Source organism: Canis aureus, chromosome 4 (genome assembly GCF_053574225.1).
Source record: "Canis aureus isolate CA01 chromosome 4, VMU_Caureus_v.1.0, whole genome shotgun sequence".
NCBI classification, from domain to species: domain Eukaryota; kingdom Metazoa; phylum Chordata; class Mammalia; order Carnivora; family Canidae; genus Canis; species Canis aureus.
In genome coordinates, this window is record NC_135614.1 from 49,490,205 (window position 1) to 49,506,063 (window position 15,859).

The window sequence follows — 15,859 nt, forward strand, 5'->3', positions numbered from 1 at the left end:
TGCAACAGCCTTGCAAAATAAGCAGGACTGGTATTTTTATTCTCAACTTCCTGATGATAAAGCCTAATCAGGCTAAGTTTCTTGCCCAAAAACATAACAGTAGCTAAAGAGCAAAAATGAGGACTAGATCCCAGATATTCTAGTTGATCTATTATATCATACTACATTGTCCCCAAGGTGATAATTTAAAGAGATCATTATCTATCATATGACACAAACCACATCTTTCCAAACCAATTTGAAGGAGGTAGAATCAAATATTCTTTGGAGTCTCTGGGTCTATGTTTTCCTTTTCTGTGTATGTCAAACCCTGAAGCTCTACTCTGTGGCAACAGACTTCTTTAAGAGCAATTTCTCCAATTAAAAACATGGCACCTGAAACTAATATAACATTGTATGTCAATTATACTCCAATAATAAATTTTAAAAATAATTTAAAACAAAAATAAAATGTATGGTAATTACTTTTTAAATGATCTCTATTGTAAATTGACATCATTTATAAGAGCATCCATTATTTTTAACACTCATCCTTTAATTTTGTAAGAAACTCATATTGTTGTGCCAAGATATGGTCCCTAGAAGGTCTCATCTGCAGTGGGAGCTTCTCCTAACTTCTGCTGGCTCCTGTGGGGTTGAAGTGGCTGATTGAAATACTTTTCCTATTCCCCACACTCCAGATGTGGGGATTAGCTGAATTTTAGCATTCATTGTATGACCTTCAGAGAGAAGCAGTGGGCTGCCAACCATTCTTCAGGGCTCATGGTCTATGCAGTGGTGGGACCACCACGAGACCTCAGTCACATCATTGCTTCTGGGTCTGCATTTGGTCATTCCACATTCATTCCACAAACAACTGAGTATTACAATGTGCCTAAAAATAAACTAGAGACTGTCTCATGCTAGCTCATTTTGTAATATTCTGTGGGAAAATTTTACTATGGAATTAACGCTGCTATTCCAGAGTGCTTTGAAGGGCCTTTTAACAAACAATTTCATACAACAAAAATATTTTTTGGCTCTGTCCAATGTTAACAGAGTCTCCCCTTTCTGTGTGGAGTTATCCCTCTTTCCTCCTATCTTTAGGGTTTACAGAGAATAAGTATCTTCCCTATAGAAGACATGCCAAGAGTTTTTTCACAAGCACAAATTGCCATGAAAACTTAAAAGAGTTTGTTTAAAGGGAAGTTAATTAATTTTATTTTAGAGTTGTTGTTCAAATGTCTTTGAAATTGCTGCCTTTTTCCCTTTAGGGCCAAGCTGGTTTTCTTTAGTCCCTTCAGCACGTGGTAATTTGCATGCATGTGAAAACATTTTATCTGCATTAGTATTCTAGAACATGACTAGTCTGTGTAGTTAGAAAGGCAATGGGGTTGGCCAGTAAGCCTAACTATCTATCAGTGAGAGGGTAGGAGAACCCACAACTGTATATCTATGCTACAGAAAACTCAACTACCAGCTAAAAAAATGAGGTGAACTTATGTTGATTATACCAAATGGAAGGTTCATTATATCACTAAATGAAAAAAAGTTAAATTAGAAAATAAGCCATAAATTTTAATGCCATTCATATGGGATCCCATTACTAAGCATTTGCTTAGAAGTTAATTTTGAGAAAGGAAAAGGAAAATCAAGCATTCAGGCATAATATTTTCATTTATTTATGTATGTATTTTTATTTGATAGAGAATGAGTGTCTACAAAGGGGGAGGGGACAGTGGGAGAGAAAGAGAATCTCAAGCAGACTCCTCACAAAATGCAGAGTCTTACATAGGGCTCAATCTCACAACTCTGGCATACTATTTTTATCAATTATATCTAAGCCACCAAATACTTCCTAAGTGATTATCTTTGTGATTGTCCTCTAAAATTAGCAGATAAAGAGACAATTCCACAGCTCTCCTATAAAAATGCTTGGAAACATTTTCAGTGGTGTAATGGTATTAATGTCTTTGGGTATAGCAAGAACTTGATTGCTTTCTTTTAAAAGTATATATATATATATATGTATATATTATGTCATATCTAATCACACACAACCAACAGCTTAATTAACCCCTACTGCAGTACATCTCAACCTATCCGTGGTAAAGGATAAGTCTGGGTTTGTTTCTTTGTTTATTAACATCCATTTCATTGGAGATTGATGACGATAGGTAGCTAGAATTATATGTGATTCATCACATGGGTGTGATGTCACCCAACTGGACCAGACCCTGATTAACAAAAGGAACCCACTAATCATTTGATTGGATGTCATAGCAGTGACAAATTGCTATACAAATTTCTAAATACTAATTCCCAATTTCTATTCTTTTCTTGACCTAGACCAGTAACAATCAGTGCTGGGCTACATATAATTTAAGTAGCATTGGTAAAAAATTAAAAAAAAAAAAAAACTTTTAGATCCTATCTCAGTCCATAGTACAAAATATCTTTAAATCAGGCACTGATCAAAAAAGAGACATATTTAAACAAAAGACATACACAATTTAAGCGCAGACAATAAAACATAGACAATTGAAGCAAAAATGTCCTATTGCTCCTCTTTTACACTTTTTGCTCAGTTTAATTGACAAGTATCTTGACACAGCAAAGCAATCTGTTTCAAAAAACTGCCACCGTTTGCAACTACTTATCTTTGTGAATTATAATTTTCTCAATATTGTGCAATCAAAATAAGATAAATTGGATACTGAAACTGAAAAAATAACACTAGCCAACACTCCTGCAGAGATGCTCTTCGGAAAAATTTAAATTCCACTATAAAACACATGACCCCAGTAGAGATTCACAATATACAATGGACCTGAAACATCTTGCAGAAATAAGTTGGATTAACCTTTAAGGGGGCTGTGAGTTATTTAAACCACAAATCCCATTCTTTATGTTACATCAAGGAACATGCTGATTTACATATTTTGAAAAATGCTGGAGAAGATCCTCTGTAAAGTACCTTGTCATTTCTAATGTCTCAGACTTCCTGAATCCCTATATTGTTAGTTCAAATGCCTTAACATGTCATTATCCAACCCATCCCTCCACAACATGCACACTTTTTAAATGCATCCAAAATTTTTATTTTATGCCTAGGAATGAAAGACATCTAAGGCCTTCCCTTTCCAGTACTGACCTTCAGAGCTTTGTTTGGAGCATACTTTACAAGTTCTGGAGACAACTAGCCATTGTGCTTACAAGTAAAAACACATAAAAGCTGTTTTAAGATATGGATGCTGGAGAGTTGACTTGACTAGAATCACACATTAGCTGAGGAGCTCAGTCTTACAGCCAGTGACCCAGTGATCAGCATTCAAATCTGTACTTCAGCAAAGTAAACTGGAGTGCATTATGGGCTCATATGATCACCTGAGGATACTGGAAGCAAAACTGTTAAATCTATCATTGCCAGGGTTCTACAGAACAACGGTGAACTCCCTCCTGCCCAAAGACCTATCTAACAACACTAAAGCTCAAAGCAAATTGGGTGAAGCACCTGCAATTCATCTGATCCTGTCAAACAGGGTTTCTCAACTTGAGAGCCCTGACTAGTTCATGGGAAGTCCCTTGTTAAAAATGCAGTTTCCTTTAGATTATGGTGATAAAAGGCAACCACAAAAAGACTAAAAAAATCATTGAAATGTACACTTTTGCTGGATTAACTGAATGGTATGTAAATTATACTTCAATGAATAGGTTAAAAGTGAAAAAAAAAAAAAAAGAGGTGCCTGGGTGGCTCAGTCAGTTGAGCATTCAATCTTGGTTTAGGCTCTGGTGGTGATCTCAGGGTTGTGGGATTTAACCCAAGTCAGGCTCCCAGTTCAGCACAGAGTCTGCCTGGGGATTCCCTCTCCCTCCCCCTCTGTACCTCCTCTACCCTCTCTCCCTCTGTTAAAAAAAAAAAAAAAAAAAGAGGCACTGGGTGGCTCAGTTAAGCACCTGCCTTTAGCTCAGGTCATGATCTTGGGGCCATGTGATGGAGCCCTGCATCAGGCTCTCTGCTCAGTGGGATGTCAGCTTCTCCCTCTCCCTCTGTGTACTCTCTCTCTCAAATAAATAAACAAAATATTTTTTGAAAAGTGAAAAAAAAAATTAAAGCTCAGTTCCTGGGTCCCATCCTTAGAGATTCAGAGGTAGCAGATGTGTGACAGAGTTTAGGAGTTCACACTTTTTGGCAAAGAACCTAGTAATTCTTCTGAGAACCAATGTTTAGCCTACATGTTCTGCATTATATCTTGGACCATAAGATAATGGTCCATATATGGTCCATTAAGCTGGACCATAAGAGAGCAGCATTTGCCTGGATTACTTATGAAATTATTTGAGTTGCTGTCATCAAGGAATGCCACCAGCGGAGAATGCTATTCATTCAATATATCTTATAAGCGGGAAGACAACTTATGTTATTTGGTCATAGCTCTCAATTGATAGCAATAAGACAGTAAAAAGAAAAAGCCTTTATGTTAATAATTTTTAAAACATAAAATTATTTCCCTTTGAAAATATATCTTAAATATGACTAAAGAAGACATGGAAAATATAAACAGAATAATAGAATTTTAAAAATTAAATCACTATATACACATACATACATAAAAACAGCAAGCCAAGACTGTTTAAAAGGTAAATTCTCCCAAACTTTAAGGAATAAAGCCTAATCTCATACAAACTATTACAGAGAATAGAGAAAGGCAGGAAGCTCTCCAATTCATTTGTGAGCCTAGAACAACCATATCGCAAAGACAGATAAAGAATGTGTGTGAAGAAAAAAAAAAATACTGCCAACTCACCTGAGCTTAGTTGTAAAAATAATTTTTTAAAGAGTTCGCAAACTAAATCCAGTAACATCAGTTCCCTACTTCACATCATGCAAAAATAGTAATTTAAAATAGATCACAGACCTATATATAAAACCTAAAATTATAAAGCTTCTAGAAGAAAATAAGAAAAAATCTCTACAACTGCAACATGGACAGAAGTGTTTAGATAGATAGAATATATTAAGACACCAGTCATAAAAGGACAAAAAATGATAAATTGGACTTCAGAATTAGACAATTTTGCCTTCAAAGATATTTTTAAAAATGAAAGAGTAAGACATATACTAGGAGAGAATATTCAAAAAACATGTATCAGATACAGAACTTGGTAGTCAGAATATACATAAGAAACACAACTCAATTATAGGAAAACAACCAATTTCTAAATAGGCCAAGCCTTTAAACAAACACTTCTTAAAGAAGATGTATAAAGGCCACAAACTCCATCTGAAGTGTGAATACACCCTTCAAACATCTTAAAGGTAGCTACCTCCAGAACAATAACCAGCTCAAAACAACAAATTTAATGGATGAAATTTCCGTGAACAAAAATAAAATTCTACCTTCTGATGAGAAAAGGAATTTATACAAATATAAAACCTGATAATAGTTTGTGAAATAAAGATTCGAAGAATCTAGTGAATGCTGAATTTATTAGAAGCCCATAGCATTTGATAGCTATTGGAAAAGCTATTAGGAAATTTTAAATTAAAAAAAAAAAGACAAAAGAAGAAAAAGAAAATCTTGTGACCTGATTGCATGCTAGATTATTTTGTTTTGTTTTGAAGACTGTAGCTGTTTTAAGAGGTGACATTTGACATTAGCACCAGGAGAGCTGAGAGTGGAGGGGCAGATGGCCATAAATTTTGTGATTCTCCTCCCAATAAGAGGCAAAATCTATGTCCCTTCTCCTTTCATCTGAGCGGGCCCTGAGACTTCTTTGATCAATAGAACATAGCTGACTCTCTGGCAGTTTTTAGATCCAGACTTTAAGGCACCTAGCAGCCTCTACTTCTTCTTCCAACTTGGTGCACTAAGCTACCAGGTGTCCATCCTGCCCTGTGGCTTCCATCTTGGTGCACTAAGCTACCAAGTGTCCATCTTGCCCTGTGGCTACCATACTGTGAGGAAGCCCAAGCTAGCCTAAGGGAATGGCCTTGTGGAGATACAGAAGCCCAGTGAATCTCAAGCATTCCAGGCCCCAACCATTCAAATCCTCCCAAATCAGAGCCAGTGGTGTGAGTGATGAATCCACAATGGTCAGCCCGAGTCAAGCCAGAACCACTCACAATTTGATTGCAACCACTTGAGAGATTTAAGTAAGAACCAGCTGATTGAGATATAATAATCGTTTTATATATTACTATAGCATATACAAGTATTAACATAAAAAAAGTGGGATTCACTCATTAAGTTTGTTACACAGTAGAGAACATGAGGTTCCTCTCACACCAGCCATGCCCTGCCACAGGAGGAATGATTAAAGGAAAAATATATATTTGGCCCAGAGAAGGGTTTACTTCAGAAAGTATAATAACTATCCACAAATATTTGAAACTTTGGCATGTGAGCTAGAGAACAGCCTTATTCTGCAAAGGACAGATCTAAGACCAAGACCAGATGTTACAGGGAAATGGCAAACATCAAAGTTCCTAGAAAGAAGACTGTCCCAATAATCAGTCTGGTACAAGAATAAAAACAGAATCATTGCAATGTCAGAAACAATTTCTCAGGACAGGTTCAAATGGTTACATGGGATGTCTGGTTAGGCTGTATGTTAAAAATGAGCATAAAATAAGATGTAAGACTAGAAGCATGACCAGGTTGCTGTGATCCTACTATGTGTTTCAGAAATATAACAACTGACTTGCAGGTATGAGTCTGAACTAAAAGTAGCCTAGCTATTCTCAATTTCAACTCTGAAAATGCTGACTCAGGAGGCAATCAAATTCATGGCCTTGACCCCAATTTACCCTATGCTTAAACAAAACTAGTTTCTCAGGAATTATACATGTATTCTATTTGTAAGAGGTTCACTGCACAAATGCTACTAGAAATCTCTTCCAGTATTTAAAAAAACAACTTTGTGGAAATGCTTTAAGACTAGAAGAGATAATCCCCCACTACCACTGCTGCCTCCTACATTTGATCATTTCTTCCCTACATTTGATAATCCAGAAACTGTGCCAGTCATTTTACAGCATTTTTTATGCCACTCTATAAGACAAGGTCTTATCATTGTTTCACAAATGAAGAAAGTGAGACACAGAGAGGTTAAGTAAATTGCCCAAATATGCACCCAATAAATCCTAAACTCTTTCCCAGCTGGCCGATTGCCTGGGTAGATTGAAGACTCCTTCATAAAGAAACCAGTGACTTTGTTTTAACAGGCGCTTCATTGGAAGCTCCAGCTACACTTGTTTCCGGGAATGCCCTTACTTGATTATCAAATGGGATGACTATTTGTTGTGTTAGAGAAACCAGAAAACAAATTGAGGATAAGTACCTCTCTTTATGCAGAAATGCAGTTATTTGAGGGCTCCTGAGTAGAGTCTAAGACAAAAATGCTTACTGCTTTCCCAGGTCTTCTTCCCCAAAGTATAGGTTACTTCCCAAATCAGACAAATACTATATAGCACAGTGCCACGTCAATGAAAACTAGAAAATAAATTGTTGACCAAGAAGAATAAAGAATGATTAGAGTTAATCATTATTGTTCCTCACCATTAAAAAAAAAAAAAAAAAAAAAAACTTCCCTAGAAATCAGATAAACAAAATACACCTGCTATTTTCAAGAGTCAGTCTACCAAATAAGGCAGCCTCTGCAATTCCATTCAGAAAGACATAAAAGTTCACTCACTTGGGGTCCCCATTTAGTGTTATCATCAGCATACTGATATTAAGTACTAGAGAGCAATAAATTGGAATGCTTAATATATTCTTTATAAATCGTCTCTGGATCTTTCTTGATTTCCGGGGCCACAGTGGGTAGGGAGAAGGTTGTTGGTTGGATACACAGCTATTTGACCCTTCAAGGCAGTTTGGTATCTTTTGAGTCCATGAGCTGTGTTTATATCCAATCCCAGATAAGACAAGCTTCACTAACCACAGAAGTTTGGGACAAAAGCCAGTTGCAACCCACATATCCCTATGGTCCTCCTGCCTTCTGGCAAACTCCAGGACCAGATTGGAAAATCTGTGCCCAGTTTAGGGGCCAAGTTTGGTATGATCTGGGGATGATTTATATGGCTTTGGTTGAAGTCCACATGATATGTGCTACTTTGGCCAAATTTAGCTTTGGGGTTTCTGACTCATTGAAGTAAAATGTATCAGGTGGAGACAGATGGGCTCCCCAACAGGGATCAGAAGGGTCTCCTCCAAATCCCGTGGGACACCAAGACAACTAAATTTCCCACCTCTCTACTCAAAAGTCCAAAACAACATGCAACACAGGTGGTGTCAGGGTGAAGGAGTTGGACGTACAAGTGTTTCCCAGGATTTGCCAAAAATAAAAATAAATTGCTTTTAATTTCTGAAGGGAGAAAGGCTGGATTGATTTTACAGACTCTCCTCTAAACAGCAATTTACATGCTGAAACTGTAAAGCTGTGGGTAAAATATCCCTTCCTGGTGATTTGAAATCCGTTGATTAATTTCAAGTTGATGACCTTGTTCCCCTACAACAATAGAACTTTAATTCATCTCACTCAGGCTGCCTCTAACTAGTTTTCAACAATCACGAAACAACCAGCAAGTAGTGGTTGTTTGGTGGATAGAATCCCTATTAATAAATACAAATTAAATGAAGCATATCAAAAGAACCTACTCCCAATACCAGACCAAATAAGATTTTCTCTAAATTTAAGAGCAAAAAATGTCTCCATAGGAAGAACCTCAGATATTCTAAGACAACTCTGTTCAGTAAAAACAAAATGCAAGCCACAAATTCAAGCCACTAAGTAATTTTTAAATTTTACAGTAGCCACATTAAAACATGAGAACAGGCAAAATTAATTTTTCAATTTTTTTTTAATTTAACATGGCATATCAAAAATACTATCATTTCAACGTGCAATCAGTATAAAAGGACAGATGATATTTTTTACATCTTTTTTCCATCTAAGTCTTTGAATTCTGATGTGTATTTTACACTTAACATCTCAGTTTCGACTTTCCACATTTCAAGTGCTCAATCGGCTTATGTGACCACTGGCTACCAAAACTGGACAGTGCAGCTATCAGGTAAGAGCCACACTAAACATCCTTCAGTAAGCAAATGTTATAGCTAGTTCTGACACAAGCTCAAAAAAGATGAAGACTGGCTTTGATCTCACAGAAATGGCAACATTTGGGAAGTAGTAGAGCAGCAGGCTATCAGATCTCTGGGGAAAGCCTGCCCAAGCTTCACCACCACATGCCTCGGTTTCCCCATCTGTAAAATCTAGCTGTGTCATATGGTTTAGTAAGTGAAATTAGTGAATACAAATAAAGTGCTTGGAAATGCATCTGCCCTGTCATACTAACCAACAAGTCAGAAGAGGCTGGTCAGAAACACCTTAGCGCGAGGGTTGTTCTTTATTCATCACTGTAAGTCCCAGGACCTAGCACAGCTCTGATATATTGAAGAGGGTCAATGAACACGTTCCTTCATTAAGGGTGGTGGACACCGTGATGTGCTGCCCAAATCCAACTCTCAGAAATAAAAGGAATTTTACTCAGGCTGCTGGGAGTGCTGCCAGCAAACAGTCCTCAACTATCACCTCCCTTTGGGGAATTGCCCCAACTAAAGACCAAAGGCTTGCTAAAATCAAGCACCTGTCCAAGGTTTGTTTACATTACAAGGCAGGCTCCCTCCTCCTCAGGAATGACAGCACCAAAAGGCCACTCTTGCTCCAGAGACCCTCTTCCCTATGTCTGTATCCTTGGGCATGCACTGTGGATCCCCCCCACTACCCCTCTTACTTCCTTCCCCTGAAGGTGAAGGTGTTGACCCCAAAAACACTCCCTAATAAACATCCTACATGCTAATACACAACCCACAGAACCCAACTGGTGATAATAAGAAACAAGAACTGTCTGTTAAAAGAAGAGTTAAGACAATGAGTATATAATATTTACCAGTGTTTTCCTAACAATTTCTATCAACCAGGTCAATATAGTGTTGCCTGTACATGGATCACCACGGACTTTGAGTCTTCCCACCAGCAGCTCATTTTTTCCAAGACACACAACCACGCAGTTTCAGAAGAACTGAGCATAGCTGCAAGCACTGAGACTCTTTTAAGAAAGCTTCTTTCTTCTTTAGATTATCCAAGACTCACACACTACAACCAGATGCATGCATGCCGGAGTGAGCCCAAACCACAGAGTTCTCTCGCATCTCGGACTTTCAAATTCTTAAATTTGCCCTTTACTTAAAAAAGTCAATGATTTCACCAAGAAAGTTTGATTAGTTTCTTTTACTTTCTGTAATGAAGTGCCATCCTTTTTACACTTGAAAGGATCTTTGTAATAATGCAACATTGATCTTTTGAATACAGATGAGCTAACCTAGATAATAGGATTTAGAATGAGAAAGACCAGACTTGTTCCGATATTTAAGGCTCCAGTGCCATCAAGAGGAAGTGTGGCATAAAACATGTTTCCAGAGACATTGTCTGACGCCACATTAATAAATGTAGGATCATGTTTCCTCCTGCACATAGTCTTTATTTCGTTCAACGTCTTGAGAGAAGTCGTTGTCCCCAAAGCTGTGTCCCCAGATGTCAATCACCCAGTGCAAAAAAAAAGAAGGGGGGGAAGCTTTGGAGATTTAGTTCTGAGATCTGTCTTCTCAAGTCTACTGCTTTAAGCCACAAAGGTCGAGAACTGAGATTCAAACCTGATACTAGAAAACAGTTCTGACAAAACTTAGGAAAAAAATGGCAAGTTGCCAATTCAAAAATTATTTTGCACCAGGCTATGTTGAAGAACTGACAAGGGGAGGTGGGATAATTTTCCTTTGGAGAATGAAGTATAGTCTCTAAGAAATCACTTGCTATTTTCCATCTCCCCATCCCTTAGAAAAAGTAGGAAAAGATGGTCTTTTTGCTGGTCCCATCCTCCAAGAAAGACCTTAGAGAGACATCCTCAAGCACAGCCTTATACACAGGGGTGGCTTATTCTCAGTCACAGCCCATGGCAACATCTCCTGTGTATGGAGCAATGTTAGATATCGGAACAGAATGAAAAGAACTATCATGAAAGACCCAATCCAGTGACAAGTACAAAAGGATCCTACAAAAGATGCTATTATTCTACTTACAGTATGTTTGAAATTATCCATTTAAAAAAATTAAGTCCAAATCTAATGTGGGGAGCTATAAATAAGTCACAAACAAAACTGAGTGCTACATCTGTGACACTAATTATAAAGTATTAAGAGATGAGAGAGCTCAGCATGGGCTAAATTGATCAAAGAAGCTCTGGGACTTAGATAATATAATAGCTGATAATTATTGATCTCTTACTATACACCAGGTGGTATGAGAAGCATTTCACATGGGCTATCTCATCTAATCCTCAACAGGATGGAATAAGGGGGTTACGCTGGTTTTGCTGTGCCCCAAAGTTAAATACTCCCCCAAGAGTTTACAGTTATTAGAAGTCAGTTCATCAGACCCTACAGCCTGAACTCATCAACACCTAAATCATATCAAACTTGACAAAGAGTAAGGAAGATTGGAGAAGGAACACCATCAGGACCTAGAATGAAGACCAAGGTATCCTAACCATTGCAGAGGGAAAGACCAATTGAAAGAAAACAAGTAGAGATATGGGTGGGCGTTGTGTAGGAGGACAAGTGATACAGAATCAAGTCTAGGGACAGAATAGGATGGGGACAGAGAAATCAGTACATGAGTGGCTTAGTGGGTTGGTTAAGCATTTGACTTGATTTTGGCTCAGGTCATGATCTCAGGGGCATGAGAAAGAGCCCCTCATTGGGGCTTAAGATTCTCTCTCTCTTCCTCTCCGTCTGCCCCCTACCCCACCCTGCCACACCCTTGCCCTTGTGTATATTCTCTCTCTCTCTCTCTCTCTCTCTCTCTCTCTCAAAAATAAATAAATAAGGCCACAGGAATTGGGATAACAGACAGGAGACCATAAGCAGGGATGCATTTACTAGAATGTCTTATAATACGGAAACTTGGTCACCAGGTAAGATGGTAAGAGCACGGTTCTAGATGCAAAATGTGGGTTCCGGCAGAACAAGAGCAGGGCTGATTGATGCTCTTGTTATTCCACATCTAGGAATATAGTTTGTCCCAGAGTCTGGCCTTAGGGTCCTCCCCACCCCCTCCCCATTAGAAATTCTATAACCTCAACCATAATGCAGCCTCCAGAGCACGTACCATGACATTCTGGTCCCATGAAGAAGAGAAGAGAAAGGAGGGAGAGAAGGTTTTAAGTCTGTAGGTGCAAACAGTTTGAGAAACCCTACATGCAGGAGCATCTTTTGAGAGATTTATAATGCACACTAGCACCAAACTCCATTTAAACAAGCAACCATCTTCCTAACTTATTTGGCCACCGACCCTCTGAGGGCACACTCCAGGAATGAGTAGTTTAGAGAAATGCTGGGGCAGAGAACCACACCCAAACGAGCCTTCTCAGGAGGAGGAAGACTATTACACAGAATGGGGATGGCCTGAGAAAAAAAAGCCATGCAGAGGAGCAAAGATTAACCAGAAATTATAGCTGGGAAGAGTCAAAGATTCGCTTTGAGACATTAGGACCAGATTACAAAGGAGCTAAGAAGCCTGAAGGGCCATAAAGTGGGAGGTTCCTGCTCAGAGGAATCCCAACATAAGCAGCAAAGACGGAGTGCGGTGGGTCTAAGAGCTCAAAATCTGAACTGGGAGGAAATGTTGGGGGGGACAGAGGCGGGTGGGGAGATGGGCTGTGTTTCTAGCTCCTTGTCAGTGTCTACGGCAGAGCAGGGCTCTGAAGACACCCTTCCGTGTGCGTGTCAGCACCGCCCTTCAGGCCTAGGCCACCTGCATCCAGGTGTTCAATCTCTCTCCACCCCTCTCTAGGCGCGGGACACCAAGGCTTAAAGATGGAATGTGATTCGCCCAACATTGCGCAGCTAAAAGGCATCACAGCCAAGATTCAAAACCAGAGATAGCTGCCTCCGGAACCTTTGGGCTTGATCATGGTATCAGATCATCTCTGAGATTATCTTCATCAGCATCCCTCAAGGGCGAGAAAGGCAGTGGCTCACCCAATCTCCACGTTTGCCCTGGCTCCTTAGAGCCTCCATCGGCGGAGAGCAGCACCTTTGCTTTCCCTTCTCACCAGAAATTTTTCATTGAAATATAAAGCTACAGAAGGTCTGTGATATTGTTTTTCTAAATTCACCCAACTCCACCTTTAGCCAACACGTGTTTATTCCAGACACTATTACAGGTTATTTTATTTCAGGGGAACAGGCACACCCAATCCACTTACAACATTAGACACCATTCAGGTAACAGAACCAACCCTCCCCCTTAGAGCTATCTTCTGTGGCTTCTATTCTCCCAGCAACATGCTTTATTTAGCACCTTTGTTCAGGCTGCAATGACCTAGGGCCAGCGTCTGTCAATTTCTTGCCACTCGCCTCACTCTGTAACCTACAAGTGATGCTTGCTCCACTCGAAAATTCATCAGTGCTAAGGGCTTTTTTTTCCCCTCTCATCTCCTCCTTTCCAAATTTGACCCTAGGAGGCTTGGGGTGAGCAGTCCTGGCTCCCCAAGGGGTAGAGAGCAGATCTCCATCCAGCAGCCCTGCTCTGGTAACCATAAGCCCGCAGGCAGGACCTCCGCAGGTGCGTGTGCATAGAAAGCCCGCCTGAGCCTCGGCTTTGACTTGTAAACAGAGGCTTTGAAAGAGCAAAGTTGTGAGTTTGTCTCCACTAAAGCAAACTTCCTCTGCTGTTTGCTTTGGGCGTTTTGCCGATGTATCTGCCGAGCAAGAATGGATTTCCTGTCTGTTCCTCCAATCCTCCTGGAGCCCCGCGGAGCTCAACTGCCATCTCGAGGCTCCAGAATGGGCATCCAGCCATATCCGGGTCTGATCCCCCATCCAGAGGGCTTTCCTCTCCTGCTCATCTTCTCCCTTTACCCTTTCTCCCTCCAGCCAGGTCAGATAGTGAATCTGCAACTTACCGCCCCCAAGAGGAAGGTAAGACAAAGCCAGGAGGTGGCCAACCACACCGTGCTAAGCCAGATACCCAGATAAGGTCAGGATTACCTTTCAGGGCAGCTGTGAGAGTTAATTGAGATTGTCTCCATTTAACCATGAGGATAAAAAGATGGACAAAGTTCTGGTACTTTACCCCAGGTCAGCCCCAGGCCTGCCCACCTTCAAAGACACAGCTCTTCCAGGTGCAAAATGCAAGGTGCTAGCAGAACAGGTAGTTTCCCTAAATGCTGCAGCAGAGAAGACTGCATTCAGGCTCATTTACCTTGAGACATGTGGCTCCTTCACTATATCTTTCATTTTGCTATTCTGAGACTGACATGGGTATTAAATTCTCATTTTCCTTTTTATTATAACAAAAACAGTGCAAACATGGTTATAATCAGCTAGTGTCAGGAAAGCCAAAGGGGAGACCTGGGTATGTAATGACTACATATAGCCACAAAGAAGGTTGTGGCCACCCAGAGACTGTGCAAGCGAGTCCTACCAATTGTCCAATGTTTTAAGAAAAGCGAGAATCCTGGATCTTTAATGGGACTCCTTGTATTTAAGTTTAGCAATTTTTAGAAACTCAACACTGTCTGAGCCAATACGGCATGACAGACCAAATATGCCCATAGGACAGATGCTAGCACTGTCTGTGGTTCTGCAGCAACCTCTGCATTATCCCACCCTAGGAAGAGTCAACGGATTAGCTCTGACTTAAGACCTCCTGCATCCGTAAGGGCCAGGGGACGTTCGGAACCCAGCAGCACTAGACCTATCTGTGAAAGAGACACTTCAGAGTTCCTATGATCATGGGGTTAAGGAAGGTCACACAGTTCCATCTTCAGAGAGAGCTGGCTAGATTCTCCCCACTTAATAGGTGTGGAGAAAGACTAAACGCAGGAATTTCCTGAAAGCAACAGCAGGATTTGTCATATCTAAGGGTGTTGAGGGTTTGAAAGAAGGATGGGCTTACGTATTATCTTTGTGACATTTCCAATTAAATGCAAAATCAACAGAACATCTTCTGGCAGGGTCACGGTGGTAATGAACACCCACCCCAGCTTGTTAGCGCAACCATCTCTCAAAACAGCAAAAAGGAGGATAAATCAACTGCCTTTGCTACCTTTATCAGCATAAACAAAGAGATAAAAATACGGTATAAAATTTTAACTATCTTCCCCCATTCTACCTGCAAATGTGAAATTCCCCTGTGCTTCAATAAAGGAAAAATACATCCAATGAAGTCTAACAAATGTGCCATCTGTTCAGAAAGCAGGAGGCAGGCATCTCTTACATGTGACACCACTGCCCTCGTGTGGTTTAACAGCATAATGCAGCTGTTTGCCAAGGAGGTTTGAATGGTTAGGACTAAAAATTGTACTTCTCATAAATATAAATCATTTATACCAGGGGACAATATGTGAGGGAAAAAAACCTTTCACTTAAGGAACACAAATATGACTTATATTAAAACGTCTATTCAAATCAGACCGTTTTATTCTGCACTGAGCTTTCTTACAAAAGGGAGAAAGAAATCAAGAGGGGGTTAAAATGTCCTTAGAAAGCAGCTGTGTAGCAAGGACACACAACTGTCAGACCTAATGACACTGGTGATTCCCTTGCTCCCATGTCCACACCTGGCTTCCCACCTCACTGCCTTCCTGCATAGTTCCTGCAAAGGAGGAAAAAAGACCTTTTACTTCCCATTCGCTTATTGGCTTCACACCATTAGTTTGCACCACCATGCTCTGGCTGCACTGTTCAAATCCCTGGTGGCAAGATAATCCCAGAGGCTGTTCCCAGGTAGGCTTCATCCAAGGGGATGGCAGGAA

At 40.0% G+C, this 15,859-nt stretch overlaps 1 long non-coding RNA gene across 1 annotated transcript in view; it reads right to left on the reverse strand.

Annotated features, from left to right (window-relative positions):
• The window catches only part of LOC144312692 (uncharacterized), an 85,848-nt gene that overhangs the window by 69,591 nt on the left and 398 nt on the right, over positions 1-15,859 (reverse strand). The gene's annotated exons all lie outside the window — the stretch shown is intronic.